This window comes from Maniola jurtina, chromosome 10, assembly GCF_905333055.1.
Source record: "Maniola jurtina chromosome 10, ilManJurt1.1, whole genome shotgun sequence".
Lineage (NCBI taxonomy): Eukaryota > Metazoa > Arthropoda > Insecta > Lepidoptera > Nymphalidae > Maniola > Maniola jurtina.
The window spans coordinates 7,635,095-7,659,612 of NC_060038.1; the positions used below are offsets into that span (position 1 = coordinate 7,635,095).

Sequence of the window (24,518 nt, forward strand, 5' to 3'; positions counted from 1 at the left end):
AAGAAAAATATGGTTATTTTAGGGCTACTTGCGTTAAATGTACGGACGCTGCCAGTGACGTCGAAGAATCGATGACGTTTTGTTAGAAGTTCCCTAACTGTCGTGAACTGTGTTGTCACACTATCACACTAATATTATAAAGGAGAAAGTGTGTGTGTCTGTGTGTGTGTGTCTGTGTGTGTGTGTCTGTGTGTGTGTGTGTGTGTATGTTTGTTACTCCTTCACGCAAAAACTACTGGACGGATTGGGCTGAAATTTAGAATGGCAATAGATTATACCCTGGATTAGCACATAGGCTACTTTTTATCCCGGAAAATCAAAGAGTTCCCACAAGAATTTTAAAAAACCTACATCCACGCGAACGAAGTCGCGGGTATCAGCTAGTAGTTATATAAATTGCAAATATTTTAGAGGTTATTCAGACTATTGCATGTACTACGATTTATAATATATTGGCTCCTAGCCCAGATACGTTACGTGGAATGCTCAACACTCAAGTGACAAGGTTCAAAGCTAGATTATTAATAACTGTTAAAAAATAGAAGCCTTGTTGTCATGTTCAGGTCATACTTACTAATTGCTGCCAATCTGTAACTCTCGAAGCTGAGAGAGCACTGAATGCCGTAGACGAGTAGCTAAGCTGATCTTAACACAATTCGGTTCTGAAAAACTTCTTAAAAATTATTTAAATCTCCTTTAATAATATGATGGATGGTACTACTTGGGTAATGGACGTAGATAAAATATAATTAGGAAGGTACTTAAAATAAATTAGGTAAATTATTCATTTAAAGAGTAGGTAGGTAATATAGATACTTAACTTCTTCTAGCAGGCAGCAGTTTCTCTAATATCTCTGAATAAAAAGCTGACAACTGACAAAACAGGACGGGTAAACTGATAGACATGGCGGCTCTTTATCCAAAGAATGCCTTTGCATTTGATATCAACCCATCGCTCACTACTGAGAACTGGTCTTCTCTCATAATAAGAAGGGTTTGGTCATCGTCTACCATGCTGGCTAAGTGCGGATTAGCAAACTTCACAAACCTTTGAGAACATTATGATATGAAGGACTCTCTGGCATGCAGGTTTCCTCACGATGTTTTCCTTCACTGTTAATGCAAGTGATATTTAATTGCCATCACTTCGAAAAGTTAGAGATGCGCGGCCGAGATCGAACCCCCGACCCGACGAATAGGAGGAATGTCTTAATCATTAGGCTATCATCGATAAAATACTTACTACAGAAGATGCTCTAGATGACTGTAGAGTGACCAGTAGAGTGGGTAATATTAGTATGTAAACACTGTTCCTTGAATCGCCATTAAGAAAAGAGAGAGCTAGACGAGTCTTAGAACAGGTGACAGCTCACATATACATATTTGGTCAAACAGGCTGGTCGGCGACGAGATGTGTCAATAAAAAGTTCTCATAATATAACTTTCTAAAGATATTAATGGGATTTATGACGTTACTCATTGAATTTGTAATTCGATTTTGAAGATCAGAGTGAATTTGCGCAAGAGAACTCTCGCATTGATCCTTATTCGACGATATTATGTCAAATATTAGACTATGGGTGACGAGAAATCAAAGAAAAATAGGCTATTCATAGGCTACCTACCTATACCTAAATGTAGAAATATTTGGCGCTTGACAGTGACCTCGAGGCCTCAACGTTTTGTTACAAATTGCCTAACTGGTGTGAACTGTACCATAATATAGTGCTGTCACATTTAACTCTGGTTTTGTCATTGGAGCATCTACAATAATCCGCTAAATACGATTAATCTATACCAATAATAATCAAAAACATAAATGCGAAACTGCATCAGTCTGTTCGTCTTTTTCACGATCCATCCGCTTAACCGATTTTGACGAAGGGCACACGGATAGCTTGCATCCCGGAAACGGACATCCTGAAAATCAAAGATTTCCCAAGAGATTTTTGAAAAATCTAAATCTACGTGGACGAAGTCGCGGTCATCATCTAGTAGTTTGATAAATGCTTTGTAATAATATTAAAACTCAACCTACATAACTTAAAAGTTAATTTATTCAGTATGAAGAAAATAATCTGCAATTACAAATAGGTAAGTATGCTAATGCTAATCCAAGCAGTTTGATCTAATCGCCGTATTTTGTAGAATATTTATCACAAATTGTAGGAGAATTTCAACTGCAGTTAGTTCATAGTAGACATCATTGATGAAAACAACATTTTGAAAAACATCAATTTTGAATATACTTTACTTTTTTGTATGTATATTTGAATTGCTAATATATTTAAGCCACCAGTTAAACTTATTTAATTATAACTTAAAATATTCATCGGTGACTGCAAGTCATCGTATTCACATTCGGAAGTATGTCAATAAACCCGTTTGCAAAAACTATCGGTTTATTTACTGAGAGTTGAGACTGATCGGAAAAACTGTACCGTAGTCCGTAATGTTGCTTATAAGCCTTAGGGTATTACATCCTTTTAGCTTACATCGTTTGTAATTACTGATTTATTTTCATGTGGTATAACATTTAAATAGGTCGGCATTTTAAAATTCTCAAGTAAAATTGCAAAACGGATGTAGAAGCACTAAAGTGCTTTTCAAAATCACTGTCGTAATCATGTTTCGTACGTAATACCTTTTGTTCCTGTACAACAGTTGAAACAATGGTTTGTCCATCGACGTTGGTTGGTCTCTGACACCCAGTTTGGAAAGCGATTACCTATACGTCTACTGCCTACATACTCGTATATTATATTGTGTGACATTGGCGAAAGTTATCTTTTTTTGTTTGCCGAAATCCGTGCCAGGCTCCTGCGTCAACATTGACCGAAGCGGATGTATCTTTAACTGTTTACTTACAAAAAATAGACACAATTTAATATTCAATCGCTGTTTCAACTAATTTTGATTTATCACCAAAAAAATGTCGGAATTTCAAAACTGATATTTCTAAAAAAGAACGCTACGTAGTATGACCAAGACTTTCAGGTAGTAGCAAGCTACGTAGCAAACTTTTTTTTAAAATTCACATTATATCTAGATCATATTTTTTACATTTTATATCACTGGTTTTTCTATAGGTATTGCCTTATTTTTGCCGATGACTCTTAAACAGTTTTTTTTTTTTTAAATATAGGACGACAGTACGTGGCTTCATTATTAATTTTATAATATGCATTTTAATGTTCTATCTATAGCTACTTCCTATATTTCTTTTAAGGTTTCTTCCATCAACGCATTATTATGTGGTGAGATCGGTAGTTAGTCAGGCACAATAAAAAAGAAAGCCAACATAGAATGAGTTAACACTTCAACTTTTCTGTGTTACAGGGTTGTAACTTACATACACTATATTTTATAATACAATCTTATCTATTAGAATCTGATGTAAGTAGCTTTTCTGTGAATCGAGTGTAATGTGACATGCTCGTACCAATAAACGATTGTAGAGTTCAATGCTCTTAAGTCATATTTTCATGCATCAATAGAGGCTATTCAATTAGATCGCCCGCATCCCGGACGTGTCTCTTAATTACTGGCTTAAAACTTGATATTCCCTCAAACAACGAACCATTCATTACATGTCAAATAAAAACAGTTGTTGATTACTGATCTTTTAACTCCTAATTACTTAGGGATTTATTATGCTCAGGGTCTGGTTCACGTTCGCCAGACAAACTTTATCTAACGGATTTTGACATTTTAACAGATTTTCTATACCAAAAGTGTCAACGTCAAAAGATAAAATTTATCTGGAGATTGTGAAACAGGCTCTAACATGTGTCACACATTGACAAACTGGTATTTAAACTTTTGGCTTCAGGCTTACCTGTAAGTGCATCTTTTCACGGTTCACGCTCCGCTTGATCCCTGATATCTTTATACGCCGCAAAAACATCCAATCTATTTTCGACTTTATAACGAGCTCAGAAGTTCTAAATTTCTACTAGCGTTTCTTCACGTGAGTACGAAGTACGAGCCAGCGAGGTGAACAACTAGAACATAAAGAAAAGTGTCCTTCAGCGTACTTTGTTTTGCAGAGTAAGGACATGCTTTACGATTTTCCTTTCAGTCCTCATCTAGACTGATAGTGTGCTGCTATTAATTTTATGTATTGCTGTGGTTAAAACCATCAATCAATGAACAAATCACTCCAAGTGCATAGATAATAAAATATGCAATTCAACACTGTCCAGGATAACTTACTATACCGTGGCAACTTTTAATAAATTTAATACCTTTATTTGTGGTGGACTGATCATCTATGGCGCTATCAATACTAATAATTTGAAGAAACACCAGGATTGTCACCAATATTTGTTACAACTAGGCTGCATCGTCCTTAGTAAGTTCGGTTATACTACATTTCTAATAAATAATAATTAATTTTCACCATACCAGTCATTTATCATGTTACTTACATAATAATTTGAGCGAAGTATTACTTAACGGAAAACACGTTTTATAGTAATTAGAATTAATTGAGGAAGACTTTAACTGCATTGGAATTTTTGTCTTGTCTAACCTGATTGTGACGATCGAAATTCATTAAGAAAGAGCTTTCTTAGGCACTTGTAGCTTATCATGAAAACCTGTTATTAGCTTGGTATCTCATTTAAATGATAATAATACTGTGAGTATGTAAGTATGTGTACCTATATCCGGATGTGACGCAACGTGTGAAGGAAGAAATCATCTCATAATATTATAATAACGGAGAATTCTAAACAATGTGCATTGTGTAGTCAGTTACTTTTAACTAAGAATAATTCTGCATTGCTCAAATAGGTAGTACCTTTATATTTTCAATATAGTTTATATTTTAGTGGTTTATTTATATTAAATTTCTGTTTATAAATATAACCACATAAGAGTCAAAATTTATTGATAGATTTATAACTTAGATAACTTGGAGTATAAAATTAATTTAATTTTGTTAAGATCCAATATGGGAGAGCTGAGTTTAATGATAATCAACTTAGTGCTGCGAGGTTCCATAAACGCTTTCATATAAAGTACTTAGACTTTTATGGGTAGTTAAAGATTTTGTGGTTTGAGTAGTTACTTTACCTACACTAACTATAGTTAATGTAAGTAGACTTATATTAATCATATTTAGATAATATTATGAGTAGGTATCATCTTTTCAGTCAAAACAGTTTAAAACTCAATTTTACTGTCTTTACATAATGTATCTATATTATATATCAATACCGTTATGTTATATACCTATTGTTACCTACTCCATAATTTTGTCACAGTAGTTAAGGTAAAGGTCTTTTAGTTAGTGTGTTACCTACTTACTTGCATAATTTTTATACAAGTCACGGTACGGACAGTGATGACAATGATTACTGGTGGGTTAAGTATCGGTATGATATCATCAATCACTTTAATACCTTTTAGTTTGTTTGATAGGTTCGATATTTAGTGATAACAAGTTATGCAATATTGTCGCGGGACGATTTGCCAGTGATAGATTGAGGGAACTCCATCTCGGTTTGATCCAGAATCGACGATCTCTCAAATATTAGGCTATAGGTGTCCTGAAATCAAAGAAAAATTGTCATTTCATAGCCTACCTAGCGTCAAATGTAGATAGCATTTTTGACGCCTGCAAGTGATGTCGTTTTGTTATAAGTTTCCTATTACCACTTGGATAACTCTATCCCTGTTGTCAAACTTTTGAACTCATTCTAGACCTAAATTATTGTTGATCCAATTTCGCATACACGTAATTTACGTACTTAGTACTTACCTATTCAAATTTCAAATTATACAGAAATTTTGTAGAATTTACATACCTACTTATGTAAATTCTATCTCAATATCTACGTACCCAATATAGGAACTCTTTTCGTGCATAGGATAGAGATACAACAACCTAGAATAATCTACAAGATCTAGAATTTAATTTCTTTTGGAGCTTGAAAGTCCCATTACCCTCAGATACTTAAAAAGATCGTTATTTTTTGGTACGTACAAATTTTTAATATCTTTATAAAATTCGCTGTATAAACTAGTAATGCGTTAAGTCTCAGTAGCAACTAGCAACCTATACCACTCTTTTTAGAGCTAGCGAGCGGGCCCCTGCCCAGTATGCACTGCCCACTCGGTTTTATTTCATTACGGCATCGCCAACCGCGATAAATTCGTGACGAATTATAAATGGAATTGAATTTGTGGTCTCATACGTGACGTGATCAAGTCTAGCTGCATGTCTTCCTGCAACTAGCGTATACACTAGATTTCAATTAATAACTTGCGGCAGGAAAAGATTTTAGTTTCTACATCTATCGCGTTTAAGCTGCATAAGCTAGATGGCTCGCCCCGGCTTCGCTCGTGTGGAATTTTCAAAAATATTGAAACACCTGTCTAACTTCTTCACTTTTACCCAAAAGACCAATACCAATTTTCATAGTAGGTATTTATTATGTATTTGAAAAAACTGATGATGACTTTTATACAAACTTTCAACCCTTATTTTAAACCTTAATCTGAAAATAAAAAATCCAGATAGTTATATTTCTTCATTTTTAACCAAAAGCCCAAATACTTACCAAATTTCATAGATATAACTTGAAAAGAGACGAATTTTCATACAAACTTTCATCTCCTATCATCACTTAAGGGTAATATATAAAATTTGTCGCTCTCAAAAATCGGAAACCTTATAAGTATTATGAGAACAAATGGAAAGCTGACACATTTTGGCTGAAAAGTCAAAATAAACAGAAATAGAACCATTTTTTGTCTGACCATAACTAATGGGCTAAAAATAAAATTAATAAAGACTTGAAAGCATGGGCATATATTTTGTAGTAAAATATAGGTATCTAAACTTTATTTAAAAGAGTTAGAATTATCTGAATTTCAAGAAATCTCTTCATTCTCATAAAATTTAATGAAATACTCCCACCCATGTCCCTGCTTCTTATGTTACCTATCTATACCGGCCGGCTAAAGGGCAGGTACTTAGTAATAAATTATAATATTATGTGTACGAGTTAAAATAACTAACCCCATATCTTTTTAAAATTTATTGCATCCGTGAGTAAATAAATATTAGCCGTAGGTACGTCAAAACTTGTTTTGCTAGGTATGCCTATATCAGGTCATCTATTCATAAGTAACCGTCTCTCGACTTGCAAAAATAGTGCCTCACAATGGCCCCACACTATGAATAAATGTATTGGTTACATCCTAGTTGTGCGTCTTATTCCTATTTCTGCGTATGATAATAAATAACTAGCTCTGTTGATCTTTCGCAAGATGTTCTGGATAGATACATATACGAAAGATGGATATATAACAAAAACTTAGGTATCTAAATCCCACCTTATCTAAATTTTTAGTACCCAGATTTTTCCAGAAAACGAGGAATAGGTAGGTACGTCACGCGAATTTGAATATAAGATCTTTTTTAGTTTTTTAGTTTCCACTAACGAAGTCGCATGAATCTTTTACTATTAAATTGAATATGCACTGATATACCTACCTACGCCTCCAGTTTCCTTCCATGCCGTTCGTTACCGTTCAAGGTTGAGATGTGGAATTCCACTCTCATTTTAGCTTCTCCGCTGTTTTATGTATTTTCGAAACGACACATTTACTTTCAAGTGCTTGTATTTTGGTAGTTTGTTGAAGAACGTCGTTAAATTTGAAACGCTGCTCAAAAGATTTTCTGTGATAACTGTAACGTCGCGTCGTCGCCAAAATAACTCGCCAACATTTGGTGTATCACATCACAACACTGTAATGCGTAGGGAATTTACTTGTGCTCGTACCTACATTGTTTGCATTTAATAATGATTAAATGCTATTTTATTTCCTAGGAGATGATGCCTATTACTTCGTCAGCGTGGTTTTAGTTTTTTCAAAAATCGTGTAGAACCTCATTGATTTTCCGGGATAAAAAGTAGCCTATATCTACTTCCGGGATGCAAGCTAACTCTGTACCAAATAGACGATGCCCGCGAATTAATTCACGTGGATTAAGATTTTTTTAATCCCCAGTTTGCTTTTAGTTATTCTTGTACCTACTCAGATACCTGGGAAATAAGAAAGGAGCTTTACTAAGGACCAAACATTCCCCATGTAAGGAAATGGAAAATACCGATATGATGCTCCATCTCCATAATTTAAATAGTGTACCTACTAGCCGCATGCCCGCATGAACCCCAGCTTTCATCGAGGGGAAACATTTGAAATGCAATCATGTATGCCCTTTCTCGTGTATCCATATGGAACGCGTCTTGTCTACGGAATCCATTGTCCACGCCGGCTCACCGCCCACTCTATTTATAAACCCCAATCAGCAGACATATTTTATATCGTCTGCTCTTTCTATATGTAAATTGTAATGACAATAGTTTCATTAAAAAGTATCATGGACTTAGTTATTTCACTTAAGGCAAAAAAACTCATTAAACTTAAATTTAAGGCTTAACATTTTAAAGTATAATTAGTTTTTTAGGCTTAATTAGCGCTTATTGCTTAGCTTCTGCAATGATTAGTGATAATTCTACAAGTCAAGCGCCAAGTCCCAATTAGTTGGAGTCACGTTTTATAACTTATACTTCCCTATCTTTCTGACGGTGCGCGGTGTGCTGGATCTTTTTTTTTAATGTGAGGGAAACCTTCTTTAGGACCCAGGTATCGGGATGAGACATCGGGCTATGTAGGATTTTACCCACTAAACCCCCTCGGTGGCCACCCTCAGCGCATATTGGAAGGCTCCGGGATCTCTTCCGACCACATCGTTGCCCCCTGCTATCGATGCCCAATGGGTTCGTCCCAGAGGAACTAATGCCTTAGCCTGCGAGGCCGGTTTGTGGCCACGCAAGTGATTTTAACTATATCATCGTAAGAATAAGTAATTACCTACTTAACGCTATTAATAAATGTCTTCCCAAATAACAATTGCTTTGAGCTAACCATTTTCAGACTACAGATCTTCGCAAATCAGCAGCATATTAGAAAATTTTTAATAACTTTCAAATTGGATATAGCTAATAACTATAAAGCGCTTGACACACTATCACGGCTGGTGTCCCAAATTAATCGTTTTTGGCGTGTCCGTGTAAATTATCCACACATCGTTACGGTTTTTGTGGCCTAGTCTGACTATCTACGTGTTTTATTGCCGATAGTTTTGGGAATTCACTTTTTAATCGTCAAACATGCCTGACTAATCTAGCTAGTACTTAGCTATACTTGCGGGTGTTCAACTAAAAGAGATCGCAATTGCAATCCATTGTTCATTATAATACCTATTATTCCATAATCCATACTGATATCATAAAGGCGCAAGTAAGTAGTAACTCTATCTGGTTGTTACCTTTGCACGGCTCATCTGCTGAACAAATCTCGACGAAAAGCACAGACACTACGTTGCATCCCGGAAATAGACAGGATAATTTCAACGGGCAACCAAAGAGTTCCCGCAGGAAAACCCTAAACCGCTTCTGAATACCAATATGTTTAAAACAGGCTAATGGACAAAATTTACGTACTTTCGTTTTATGCTAATGATGCCTGAGAATTTATAACTGCTAGCCACCTAGATGTATAAACAATTTTTATTATAAAATTGGTCAGTATCACGTATTCACGTAGGTAAATATTGTAATTTCACTATGAATGAGAAAATAAATAGGCCATTCAGTTGCAAATTGGGGTTCCTTTTCTCAGGGATTTGCCGTTTGCGTATAATAAATTGCCGGACCATGGTTGCCGCAATAACTACCTACTAAATATAAAATCAAGGAGAGAGGCGCTGCCTGAGCCGGTAAGGAGGCGGTCTCGTGGCGCCAAGCCGCAAGCTTGAGTCAAGGACACCGCGTTTACGTTGTATTGTAATGTTACTCGATTGATTCTGTAAAATAGGAACTACGTAATTGTAATAAGTTCCAGTCGAGTTCAATGGCTTATTGTATTACCTATAGGTGTCTTATCACGTCCAAGTCTGTCGTTTTCTCTTTTTCATACAATAACAACCGTTAAAGTGCACTTACGATATACGCAACGGGATGGATTAAGCCTAATATCTTCCTACTTTTTACACGTCAACTTAGTCGCGACTGATAGAAAATAATAATTTGATATTAAACAAGTAGTAAGTTAAATATTTAAATATATATCATTTATATTCTGCTGTAACAAACTCCATATAAACCAAAATACAACGAATAGATAAGCTGTAAGCTGAAGCTACAAGCCGTTATTTCAATTACTATTTTCCCCGGTCTACCCTAGGGTCCTACTCCCACATGAAAGAAAATCCGAAAATCATACTAAAGACGTCATGTATTTATCTATTCCTATTCTCATTATAGTACTTTCCCTTTCATCTTGCTCCATGATTTTATTAAAAAGTAAACAATTATAGAGTGAGTGGGTCGAAACAATAGAATGTGAGTTGTCATAATGCAGGCTGTAATGGGTATCATGGTTAATGCATTCGGTCGCCCGAGTCGTCGCCGCTGCGCGCTGTCTGGTTGCTCAGGGATGTCATCACTTCACACTAATATTAAGACGAAAGTTTGTGTGTGTGTGTGTGTGTGTGTGTGTGTGTGTGTGTGTGTGTGTGTGTGTGTGTGTGTGTGTGTGTGTGTGTGTGTGTGTGTGTGTGTGTGTGTATGTGTGTGTATGTTTGTTACTCCTTCACGCAAAATCTACTGGACGGATTGGGCTGAGAATAGATTTATACCCTGGATTAGCACATAGGCTATTTTTTATCCCGGAAACTCAAAGAGTTCCCACGGGCTTTTTGAAAAACCTACATCCACGCGAAAGAAGTCGCGGGCATCAGCTAGTATAGGACTACTAAATAAATAAATACTAGGACTTACACCTCCCTATTGGAAAAATATTGATTGCTTCTCTATCAAGATACATCCTTTCTTTTGTCATTTACTATAATCGAAATGCCAATTATAAATCTCATACTATCAGCTATTCAGCTCAAGCCTAGTCAGGCAATTGATATCCTTATCGTGACAAGCCAAACACTTTAAACTAGTACGTGAAGAAATATGAGTTAATTAGAATGTCCATAATTGGTTCGTTTTTGAGATATAGCCAAAAAAATATTAGATTTAGATAAAACTAATGTTATTAAAAATTGTACATATTATGTAAGAACCAACTAGACTAATTATAAACCTTGGTCCTAGGTAGCATGTTCTTTCAGACACATCATTTTATCAATATTTCCATGTTTTTTGCCGATTCAAAAACTACTTTTTGGGAACAACCGCTTTTTACCAAAAGGATGGCAGAATGTGAAAGGTGTTTTCTTTACTCTACCTATTCCAATTTTTCTGAATGGCAACCCTGCGCTCAATGTAACCAATACGATGGCTTTGTATGCTAACCGAGGCGGAGCATTCGTTAGGCCATGTAATTGCGTGAACAGCTAATGACTCGATTTCCTTAATACTATATCTACTGCATATTAAACAAAATATGCTCGGCAACATCAACATTTCAATTTGTACAACATATCTGTGACTCTGTACTATCAATTGTATTCTAGACCATCGATTCCTCTCATTAGTATAGTACGAGTAAAGAGTCTCATAAGTGATGATTATATCCAGGGGCGCCGACTCCGTGGGTGCTCGGGTGCTCCAGCACCCCCGAGAGGTAAATAGTGGGTGCCGAGCACCCACGACTATAAATATCTAAAATAATTCTCATCTTTTAACAAACGCGATCTAAATAATATACTTACCATATCTAAATAATTTTATATCAAAGTTAAAGCCTTAATGACGCGTAGTTTTATTTATTTTGAATTGAATGTTTTAAAACAAAAGTATGTGTTCAGTACTAAAAAAAATAAAAAAAATATCAGTAGCTCGGTATGTCATTAAAAGCTGGAGCACCCACGGGAATTTTAAAAACCCGGCGCCCCTGATTATATCATTGTTATTGATACATAAGTAACTTTTATGGGGTTGGCTTTAGTTCCCGATAGGTCAACATGGCAATCGGGGTGTGAGGCCGGGGATGCCCCGCACAGGTAACCAGATGTGGAATAGCGCGGTTGAAGTGCGGGTGTGTGGGAGCGTCCCCCCGCCTCATACCCTGATTGCCATATCGACCTGTCGCGAATTATATGTTTGGGTCGATTTCTTCTTATAAGTATTTCTATGTTTAAATTCTAGCTAAGTATTGCAGCTGTTGCGTTCTAGTTAACACTCTAGAAATGAATAAAGTCCAGTCTGCCGATTGATTAGTTAGCGCTCATATTTGCAGGAAAATTAATATCATGGTCATGCAATATTCATTTAAGTAATATCGGTCACCATTTTTAATAAAAGATATTGAACAATTATTAATTATTTATTTAGCTTGCTCATTGCCTTGGCTTAGCTGTACATATAATATGTATAACATTATTTTTATGAACAAATAATTTCAAACTCATTAATTTAACTTCAACATGTTCATATGAGTCTTACTGCATTGTTATATTATCAGATCTGACTTTTTTAGCATTTCGTGGTGCACATTGTTCTGAATTTTATGCAATGTAATCTAACATTAGTAATTCAACACCTATAATTTTAAACCAAAGTCAAACAGAACCGGTTATGGATAATTGTTGTGGGTTAGTATCTTGTTTTCTACATCGTTCATTTCCTCTTTGAATAAATTAAAGAGAGCTCTAGCCCAAGGTTTAAGTGGATAGATGTAAAACCCTGATTGCCCAGGTCGAGTGCATGTTGACTTTTGCAAATGTGTATCTGTTCTGTGATCGCCGGAGCATAAGAAATTGCTTCATCGGAAAATCCAGGAGACTAAATGGATTTGCATTTAAATCATCTGCTAAACTTTTTTTGGTAAGTAATACCAATAAATGTACCGTACTAAAATCTAGAGATATAAAATGTGGAATGATTTCATCAAACTCACGATTTTGTGATTATGCGAATTTCTCTTATTTTTTAAAATTGTTGCATTTACTAATGTAGACTCACGTAAAAATTAGCTCTACCTACTAAATTATAGTCTAATACGATAAAATAATAAATCTTTTAAAAACTTGTTTAAAAACAATTTTTGGTCTATAAGAGCAGTGAGTTGGAAATTCTTTTATATATTATCAGTTACTGTTGTTTCTTTGCTGTTCTTTAGTCTGCAGTTTTTTATCTTTTGCAGTTCTATGCAGTACCTAAAATATATTACGACTGCATTTTTGTACCTATATATATTCTACTAGAATATAAAGGCACAAAATCCGTTATTCAAAAGCTCCTGTCATATTATGAGATGATAATAATAATAGTTATTAGAGGCCCTTTAAATATTTAACTGCAACAGTTACTGACACATAAATGGGTGAAACTCGGTGCTACATCTGGTATCACACAATCCATATAGTAATACCATTAATTCTGTTTATCTTTAACGACTTTGCTGTCAATTTGTGCAGACGCCATCGACCATATCTAGAATTTGTATCTGGCGCCTGGCATTTACGGTTATACTTAAAAGATACTTCGGTATTACGAATTACTCTTGGATGAGTTATAATTCACCAAGGAATTATTATAATATTATGTAAGGCTAATTTGAGTATATACTTGCCTAGCGATATTATATTCGAAATGCTTACCCGAAGCTATACGACTACTTGAACTGTGACAGTTTAATTGAATCTGCAAGCAATTTCAATAATACATATAATTTTTCAACGTTCGCCGACGGTTTGCCGGTTCGCCGTTTTTGCTTAGACATAAGAAACAGAGTTTTATCAAAAGACTCATTTTGTTCCGATTTCTCTGCCCGTTCATTTAATAAACAAAAACTGAGTCACGATAGACATATTTTGTTTAACGTTGGAATCAGTTTTGTTTCGCACGTAGGCGTCCGTTGTTTTGTGCAGCTGTTGTTATAGTAGTATCAACAGTATCGTTAATTATATAACATGCATTAATATAGAGGATTAGTTTTAAATGATTCCCCACATGCCAATATTTTCAAAGTTGAAAATACTAATTATTTGTTCATGAACATATTATTTAATTTTTTTGTGATATAACCACAAATTCACGGTTTTCGGATTATTCCGCTTACGTGTACTATAAGATCTACCTACCTGCCAAATTTCATGATTCTAGGTCAACGGGAAGTACCCTATAGGTTTCTTGACAGACACGACAGATAGACAGACAATGAAGTGATCCTGTAAGAAATCCTATTCCCATTTGAGGTACGAAACCCTAAAAAGCTGCGAGAACCTACCTACCTACTTAATAAACGCTTGAGAAACTCGTTAAATCAAATATAGCCAGTACCTAGGTACTATCTACTTATTGGAAAACATAAGTTATATGAATGTAATAATATTTAAACATTAAAGACCTGTAATAAAGGAAACTCTAGTCAATTCATGCTGTCGTTCCTAAAAGGAAGTTGCCGTTTGGACCTGAATCGCTGCTAACTATGTACCAGAGACTCATCACTAGTTTAAAGCAAATAACCCTGAGGTGTACAGTGTGAAACGCAATAACTACCTAACTACTACTGTACGTTACCACAATTTTATAGTTGAACGCGAAAATTACGTACCTACCTACGTTTTAAATGGACTCTATTGTCCTATTAACGCGATTATCTCATTAATTGGTTATTTTCGACCTTCAAAGACTATAAGAGCTACTAGACTCGTGATCTATCACAATGAGAATAGTTTTTTTTTTTTTTTTTAAATTTGCTACGTCACTGTAATCAATGTGCCAGTGTTAAACTGATCATACCTACGTTTGGATTTCTGTGCTACGTACCTATCAATCTATAAGTGAATGACGTACAGTTTTATATTTTTACATATATTTTAATTGACAATGATATAATTAATTATTACAAACACTATTAGTACGTAGTACATACCTATTTTATTTTAAGCTTTGATTTTGTTTTCAAGGTAACTTCATACTGATTTTTTATTTAAATCAATGATATTCTGCCTTATTAATCTTTGCTTATCCATTGTTGGGCATAGGCCATCTTATGTGCAAGTTATTCTTCCCAGTGTGAGGCTCGCCTCCTCCAAGTTTTTCTCGCAAGCTTAGTGAGTCACCGGGACAAGAGGCGTCCGCGTCAGATGATTGTTTTCCAAGTAATTTCAAGGTTTCTTTTTTTGATACTTGGTTAATCAAATGTATTTTATTTTAAAATATTGCCTATTATACATATATAGATAGGTAGTTGGTAGAGATTTCGTCTCTATGATTTTGTTGGGTAGGTAGGTTCCAAAAAGGCAGGCGGCAACAGTAATTAACCTTTCAGCGAGCCACAGTTTCACACACAAATAACAAGAGCTTGTTCCATTTGTACAAACTACTAAATTCCTCAAAATGAAATATATTATTTCAAGCTTCAAGGGGAAAAGACATATTTTACGAAAACGTTGTTTATTCCGTAATAAAAACTAAACAAAAATTGGGCATAAGTCAATAATTAACATTAGCAGTTTCAGAATATTCTTGATTATTTTGAAGCTACGTAGCTACATCTAACTGACTCTAAGATACCTACTCATGTCGTTAACTTGTCAACATTCAATCAAGGATAAACAGTCTCAACATAGACCGGTCCCAATTTTTTGTTTATTAATCGTACGATGTCTGATGAATCAATTTTTTGCATGACAAGAATGCTTGCTTGTAAATGTATTGTTATCTTATAGTTACTTACAGCTAAAATAGATCGATTTTAATCAAACAGATAGCTACATAAATTGTAACCTGTTATTTCAGAAGGAACTAATTTAAGCGTACGCTGAGATGGAACAAGATGCTCATGCTCCATGTATGTTTTTGTACCATATATACTTACTTAAGCTCTTTGCTTTAGGAGGCTACACATGTTATAAAATTAGAGAATTGGTCATACATTCGCTTCAGAAGGGACTATTTATATTGCCAGTATTCTTCCATTTTGAGTTCTCGTTGGTTGAAATTACCCGGCGCCATGCGTCTCCTTTTATTGTCACCGCCATGCTTTAACGGTTCGTTTTTCTTATGACTCATTTACGATGTTTAAAATATCACCAATGGATGGTACTTGTGAACTTTAGTGCTTTCTGTTTGTTGTTGAGGACTATAATGATAGCTGAGAGAGGCAGTAAAATTGAGCAAATATGGGATTTCACTGTTTGTATTCTCAGTGCATAAACTTAAGCTGTGCCTGTTTTTTTTAAGTCTCTACATAGTATTTTACTGTTATTTAGCCTGAGTGGGTTTGTTAATCTAGACAAAATTTAATAAGTTATCATAACGTAGTTGTCTACCGTTTTACGTAAAATTCTAAAGGATAATTTGACTGGCTGACCTATCAAGTGACTTATCACTAAGTCAAGCTACTTGAAATGTTGGTAGATCCTACTAAGATAGTATTTTGAGAAATTCCAACGGGATCTTTAGAAAACCTCAATCCAGGGGATGAAGTTGTTCGAGTAACATTGTATTAGGTAATATAAGTAATACTTAATTGGCATATAATGTTAACCACATAGTATGTAATATTTTAATTAGGTACCGTAAAATACATAGTTAATTATGATCATAAATAATTAATTCATCACTGTAAACTATTGTGAATGTTGTCACATGCAGAATAGTTTACAGTGATGAATTGAATAAAATGAAGAAACTTAAAAATATTATGGGTAATGATACAAGTTGCATTATTTATCTATACTAATAAATAAAATTGGAGTGTCTGTCCGTAATTTCGAAATAACTACCGCATATTAAGGTCATATGGTTATTTGAACGATACTATAACTGAATCACACGTTTTTAAAATTTTTGTCTGTCTGTCTGTCTGTCTGTCTGTCTGTCTGTCTGTTTGAAAAGGCTAATCTTGGGAACGGCTGAACCGATTTTGACGGGATTTTCACAGACAAGTAGAGAATTGACCAGGAAGTAACATAGGCTACTTTTTTAACCGACTTTCAAAAAGGGAGTTGTGTTTTTCTACCTATGTACACCGAAATCTCCGAGATTTCTGAACCGATTTGCGTCATTTCTTTTTTAATCGATAGAGGAACTTTGCGACATTGTTTCATAAAAAAATTGGAGTCCAACTCCTCAATCCTGATGCTGCAGGGGATCTGACCAATCCACGCGGGCGAAGCTGCGGGCATCAGCTAGTTGATAATATACCTATCACCTATGTAATCTACCATGTACTCAGCTTCAATACGGCCATTAACACTTGCCTTGCAGAAATTAAATGACTCATCAGCATTCGTATAAGCTTATTACAAACACAGATAGGTGCCATCTATTCCCGGTAGCCCATATACTTACATAGATATATCAAATACTCTTGGAACACAATATTAAGTTAATCGTTCACCGGACAGTTACCATTACTCATCTCAGAATTAAATAATAGCACTGAAGTGAGAGCTTATGTCGATTAAAAAAGAAAAGTAATCATCTATCTGAAATACCTTTTAGCTTAATTTTACCGCAAATTAGATAGGATTCTACTAGAGCTTCTTCCAAGTTTCCGAATTATCGGTAGAAATAATTAGTGATTTACTTTGTGACGATAGAGGTTGTCAATATGCTCTGATTTGTTTTTGAAATTCGCTTCGGCTGCCAATGTGAATCGACTCTAGGAGTTTGGTAAATCTAACTTTAATATAACAATGTAAATAATGCTCTACTTAAATAAAACAATAACTAGTATCCTAAGAGTCAGGGCTTGAAGCAGGTTCAACTGTAACTAATTGACATAAATAAAAAAATGTTTCTTTATAGACTAAGTACCTACTTCGTGTTGCATTCAGTGGAAGCTCAACTTAGCTAGGTATCGATCGTGTTATCTCCTTGGTGGTCCAGATCCCTGAGCAGTACGAGTAACTTATAAGGAAAGATTAGTTAGGTTAAAGGTCTCTCACAAATCGGGACGCGTTACCATTCTCACGATTCCTTGTGGCATTTTTTGTCCAGATCTATTTTTAAATCCACCCTTCGATATTATTTAACTTGGTATAAATACCACATGACATGATATAGGTTCTGTGTCATTAATGAGGACGGTTGAAGACGCAAAAGGCTTATAAACGTGGGCGAATGGATGGAAAAACTTGGTTATTTGTAATATTATCCGAGTTATGCCGTTTTAGTGTTCACGTAGGAGTCTGCTTATATTATGTGAGTAATAAATATAGGTTTCTTTTACTGTTTATTTTTAAAGATTTTTTTTTTTAAGTTTTAATATTGTTTCTTTAGCTCTAAAGTTTCCATTCAAACAATTTCTCATTATTATTGATTGCCTGGACTACCGAGAATGTTTTCAATTTAGGGTCGGTTTTTCAGTGCCTCAGATAAACAAGCGAATAGCGTTTATTCGACATTTAATTTTTCAAACATCAGCTGATGAACTATGCCTTTATTTGAATAATTAAGAGCTATGTTTTAATAATGTTAGTATTTAAGTAATTTACTTGTTTTTGATAAAAAACCATTTTAATTTATTCAATAATTTCGACCTTTGATAACAATTTCAATCTCTTACTAAATAAATACTAGAAATTAAGCAAAATGTGCGATTGCATAATTTAAATGTTGAATCTAACATAAATATAATAATATCAGTGTGCCTAATATCTTAACTTAGGTACCTACCATAATTTATCAACTGCTAAAAAAATGAAGGTTACTTTTAAATTAAGCAAAGCAACACAGTTTAATGTCCAACCTTCTTTTTTATTCCATTTTGCATAAAAACAGATAGATACTACGTACTAGTAGTCTTTTATTATGTAGCTATAATGCGTATTGTTTATATATCGATCTATCTGTCAGGATCAGACTAAAACCTAAGGTAAAAGGGGTGCACTATTATCGGGCCTACTTCCAGCACAACTTAATTGGCAGGGACAGAGAAATATTATTAATCATACTTAACGTCGTTTTAGGGTTCCGTACCCGCAGGTGCCAACAGGACCGCATTACCAGCCTTCTCTGTCCCTTCGTCCGTCTGTCTGTCAGCGGGCTGTATCTCGTGAACCATAATAAATAGAGATTTGAAATTGTTACAGAATGTGTATTTCCATTGCCGCTAGAACAACAAATTCGCCATGAAAATTAAAAAGTGTTATTTCTTGTACGATCATTCGGAACCCTTCCTGTGTGAGTCCGACTCGCACTTGGCCGATTTTTTTATATTCGTGTAAGTAGGTACAACGAAGGCATGTAGAGCTGTAGGTTACCAAAATGTCAAAGCAGTATATTGCCCGTGAAATGTTAACCTGTTCGTTATCAGCTGAGCCGTGAAGGTGATCTGAGCCCTGATTATTATTTAACATTGATGAGAAATAATATTACAGCGTAAAACCGGAAATGTTTTAACCGTTTTTGCATTGCAATATAAAACTCAAGTTCCTTCCTGGTTCAATCTTTTCTTTTTAAAATTCGCATAATTCCTCTGTATCTGAAATCTGTAAAAAATGTATATAATTAGGTATAGGAAATGTTTTGATTTTTGGTTTCCTTATATTCATGTTTAGGCATGTAGAATCTACTAATTACAACAAAACGTGGAACGTTTGAAAGCGTAAGAGTAGACTTAAGAACTCTAGGTATGATCAAAATAGGTTCAATAAGATCCAAGACAAAATCGTGAGCCTTTCAAGCGGGATATAACCTCGGACAAAAGCTAGTCTTAATTAAATACAATTTCTTAAAGTCGTTGTGATACTCGTATCTTAATTAATTAATGGAGGCAATTGCCTGTCCGCAATAAGAAATAATTACTTTTATATTCATTTGTTACTTCAAACTATAGCATCGTTTTCTACTTATAGTAGGTAAATCAGTTAACCTTCGCAACGATTACCTACAATTGTTTACTAAATCTTTTCTTAATAAAACAAAATTATTACGATTCAGACATTTTGGGCATCGCATTAATGTTGTCATAGTTAAAAATCACATTTTTTGATGTGGAGCTTGTGTTTGGATTAGATAATAATTATGGAATTAGTGCAACGGTTGATGTTTGTACGGTCTACGACTTTTTGGATTTCAGTCTACTTTCTGACAGTGGAACTATTGTGGCTTCAGCCATGTCATGAACACGATTTTTCTAGTGTTGCTGAATCAAAAACGTGTGTTTCTGATGTAAAATAATAATTGTTTTCATCCATTTTAAAAAGGTGAAGATGGAAAGGACTTTTAGTGGCCCCAGAATGATGAGCGAAATACTATCATTCGGTAACTGAAAAATGAAATACCTATATTACATTTTTGTCTTCCCACGACTAAACCGGACAAAACAATTGACGATATAACGATATAAGTACTTATTTTTGTATGGAAGAAATAAACTTCAGAGGCACAGGCAGTCGACCTTCGCATCCGGGCTTCATGGTCAAATTGCCGTCAGTGCATTGTTCGTTGGATGTTGCAAAAATAACTGTGAAATATCGTCAATACGATAGCCAATTAATACTAATTTCACAACTTCATCGGCCTGGCATTATCCGGGTCTTACCGATCACAATTAGATACAATATTATTTAAACTCAGATGTTAGTTAGTGGATCACTGGATCGTACAAATTCATTAAAATTTGAAGGGAAGGGGAAGGAGTTAAGACCTTGTTGATGTAATAAATATCATATTTATCATATTTACGACCTGCCTGAGAGTCCTCCGTAATGTTCTCAATGGGGTGTGAAGTCATCATACGATGTAAATTACACAGTACAGTAAATTCTAATTCTGATCCCTTCTGATAGTGATGATCCATTTGAATTTGAAAAATAATACTTCCTATGAAACGGGCCAAAACGAAATGTCTGCCTTGGAAATATCTTGACACGATTAGCAGTTTCTTTTGAGCTTAACACGGATAAGACATACATTAAAGCATTTGCCGATGCCACTGTGATGAAATAAAATGGGTACAACGGATTGGATCACGTTTATTTGGCGTTTTGCCATAGTTTTAATGGAAATATAAAGAAACTAAAGAACAAATAGGTAAATACAGAAATAAGCAACAAAGTTTTTATTGCATTTTTCACCCTAACAGAATATCAATACTAATACGTTTATTTGAATAACAATATTTTTATTTCTATAGTAGAACTAGGTTGGTTACATACGAGTATATCAATAAATGAAGTGTTTAAACATTTTAAATTACACAAATTCCCATCCAAAATTGAGTGAAACGCATAAACAAGTTAGCAGGTGATAAAACTAGGAATCCATGAAAACTAGGAAGTGACTTCAATTATTTACAGAGTGATAAAAATTTGTAGAGGGATAGAGAGAAGAGACGTTTCATTCGTTATTAACACTATAAAATGATGATTTTAATGTAAAGACTTCTCGCCTATGCAATAAAACCATAGATATGTAATAAAATATAAAATATGTCGTTTAGGTAATTTAAATTTTATTGATATCAACACAAGAATAGTTAACCGACTTTTTTAAAGTATTCTTGTACCATTTTCTTTGTTACGTAGTATTGATTATTTATTGTGAACTAGCTATTACCCGCGGCTTCGCTCGCGTGACTCAAGGTTTTAATAATAATTGAGGTTTGTTACAATATTTTTTGGAGCAAACCTTAAGCTATTTTATCATATGTTAAAGCATAATATCCTGCGGGAACTGTTTGTTTTTTCTGGAAATAAAAGTAGCCTTTATCACTTCTTAAGTCCTTGAATATGTCTATGCGAAAAACGACGTCAATTCATAGATCTGTTACGGCGTTATTGAACGACAAAATGCGTGAAAGATAGTATGCTACTCCGCGGGAACTGTTTGTTTTTCCGGGATAAAAAGTAGCCTACGTCCTTCCCCGGAATGTATCCTAAGTCTGCACAAAATTTCATTAAAATCGGTTCAGCGGTTGAGCCGTGAAAACGTAGCAGACAGACAGACACACTTTCGCATTTATAATATTAGTATGGATAAGTGCATAAGGCATTTGTTATGTCTTAGATACCATGCCTTGAAGTTTCTAAAGATGTTGTACCTTTGCCATTTGCATCTGTTCGCTACACGGTCAATGTTGGTGCGCAGTTGTACAGAATGCTCCAGGATGTGCATGCCTTGTTTCTCGGACGCATAAATTGAAGAAATGGACTAATGCAGCGTGTCCGCCCACCCTAGGCAGGCGTCTGCATGCCCGAGGCTATGGAATGCCTGGACCGAGCTCTCTCGTAGCCGTTTATATCGCCATTTATTATTTCTGTATTGACTATCACACTTGTTTTTCTCTTGTTTTATCTAGTCACTAGCTGATACCCAAGACTTTGCTGGTGAGGTTTAAGGTTTTTAAAAATCCCGTGAGGCATTCGAATCTAGAATGCAAGATATACTTACATACCTACCAAAATTTATCAGGATCGGTTAAAAAGGGGTTGATCAGCGAAAAGGTAACAAAAAGACAATCTGACATATTATTATATGTAGATATAAAGAGTACGTCTGTACTCTAATAGATATACCGATTAGGTACCTGCGTCTATACTCTGTATATCGATCTGTCTGTTTTTATATTTAGGTGACATTTTTATATTTAGGTAAAATATTAGTATAGATTATTATTTTACCTTAGCCATCTCTCATCTTGATAAATACGAAATTCCTTGTTCTCATGTTATCGCATGATGTTACTACTATTTTACCTTTTGGTATTAGATTTAATTGGCTTGACATTGACAATAATAAGCGAAGTCTATCAATTAGGTTAATCCGAGTTACAGACTTGACAATGGTTAACATTTGTCAAGCGAATGATCAGTTTAAACCATGTTTAAACCTTCGATCGACAATTAGTACTTAAACACAGCCTTACTATTGGAAATAAGCATAGAATATTAATTAACTGCACGCTTGAGATATGACGAGTTATGTTGTCAATAAGGTACCTAGGAGCTATCGATCCGTTAATAGACAAATGATTATTGAGCTATAGGACCTTGTTGAGCTCTTTTAAATGTTTGAGTGGGTTTTTATGGTAACGAATAACTATCGAATGCCATATCTCCAAATCATATTATAGTACCAAAGGCTAATCTGCATTCGTCTTATGATACAAACAAAAGAAAGAGACCATTAACTGATTCTGCAATTCTAGGTACCTATATTTTAATCTTGAACTTACCCGTTACCGTGTCTATAAGAATGAACATTTAATTAGTTCGTGAATCATAAAAAGATGCATAAGAGTCTCGGTCTGCCTTTGTGTTACCTTTTCTCGGCCCGTCAGCTTAGCTGATTATGAGATTTGGTTCAGACACAACATCCCGGAGACGCTTTAGGCTTTTATTTTTAGAAACTAAACAATATTTACGGGATTTTGGAAAGCTTACATCTACGCGGATGAAATCATGGTCATCATCAAGTAGGTATTTAGTTGATACATTAAAAAATATCTACATACGTAATAAGTATATTATTATTATTATTGCATATTTATAATATTTAATACTTACCTGTATATTTACTTTGTGCAAAATCCGTAACAATATACATGTATATTATACTCGATAAGGAAAATATTTGTTCAGATCGTGATAGACAGAGAGTTGTTATGTTTTTTTAGAGGCAGTGAAGTCACGCAAAATGGCCTGACTGGTGTACCTAGTTGGGCCAGCGGCTGTGCTTTTTGTCATTCATAAAATTGAAGCTACAGTACTGCTCCAATTCACTAATAAGCGCATAACTACCTACTAACTACTTAGTTTTCCAATAAGACGCAACTTGTATATTAAACGAACCAGAATTCAACACAGTTTTCTTGAAATACAGTTTCCTAACCCTGTGATTCAAGCTTACGTCATTGTTTTGTTTGTTTCGACACTTTTATAAACGCCTGATGATGAGAATACCAGTAGATGGTTTATACCTACTTTGTTCCCCCTATTTATTCAATAATATTAAGGCAATTGCAGACGCGGTTTATTTAGCACGGCAAAAACAATAGTGAGGCGATTGGTAGTTGTTCTCGCGATTTATCACAGCTGAGTCACACTTGCGTCACATGGTTTCCTAACTTGCTTCCATTAGCGAGTTCACTGATCACCTTACATTGTGTGACGATTATTGACCCCAAAAATACAAATGCAAATTATATCAAGTCACAATACAATGGTTCGTACAATACAACATAATATTTTAAGATCTTAGAAAGTATTTTCGAATGTGTTGCTTGAACTCCTATAATATATAATTTTCCTCGACCCTTGGATGTGCATCAAGCTTCCATAAAAGGCATGTGGTATGCCACCTCACCCACGCTTTAGCTGTAGGGGACGAGAATTCTACGTTTTAGTAATGCGACTAAAAATCTTTTAGTTACTACATATTTTTAAATGAAGGTACATAGCAATCTATGGTATTAAGGTATGCTTTTAGTGCTCTGTAAATTACTTTTTATTCTACTACGTAAAGTCAAAAGGGAGGGTTATTATTTTAGCATTCTATGTATGTATGTAATGCATTTGTGTT

At 34.8% G+C, this 24,518-nt stretch overlaps 1 protein-coding gene across 12 annotated transcripts in view; it reads left to right on the plus strand.

The window, feature by feature from the left end:
• The window catches only part of LOC123868813, a 93,389-nt gene that overhangs the window by 29,931 nt on the left and 38,940 nt on the right, over positions 1-24,518 (plus strand). The window lies entirely within an intron of this gene.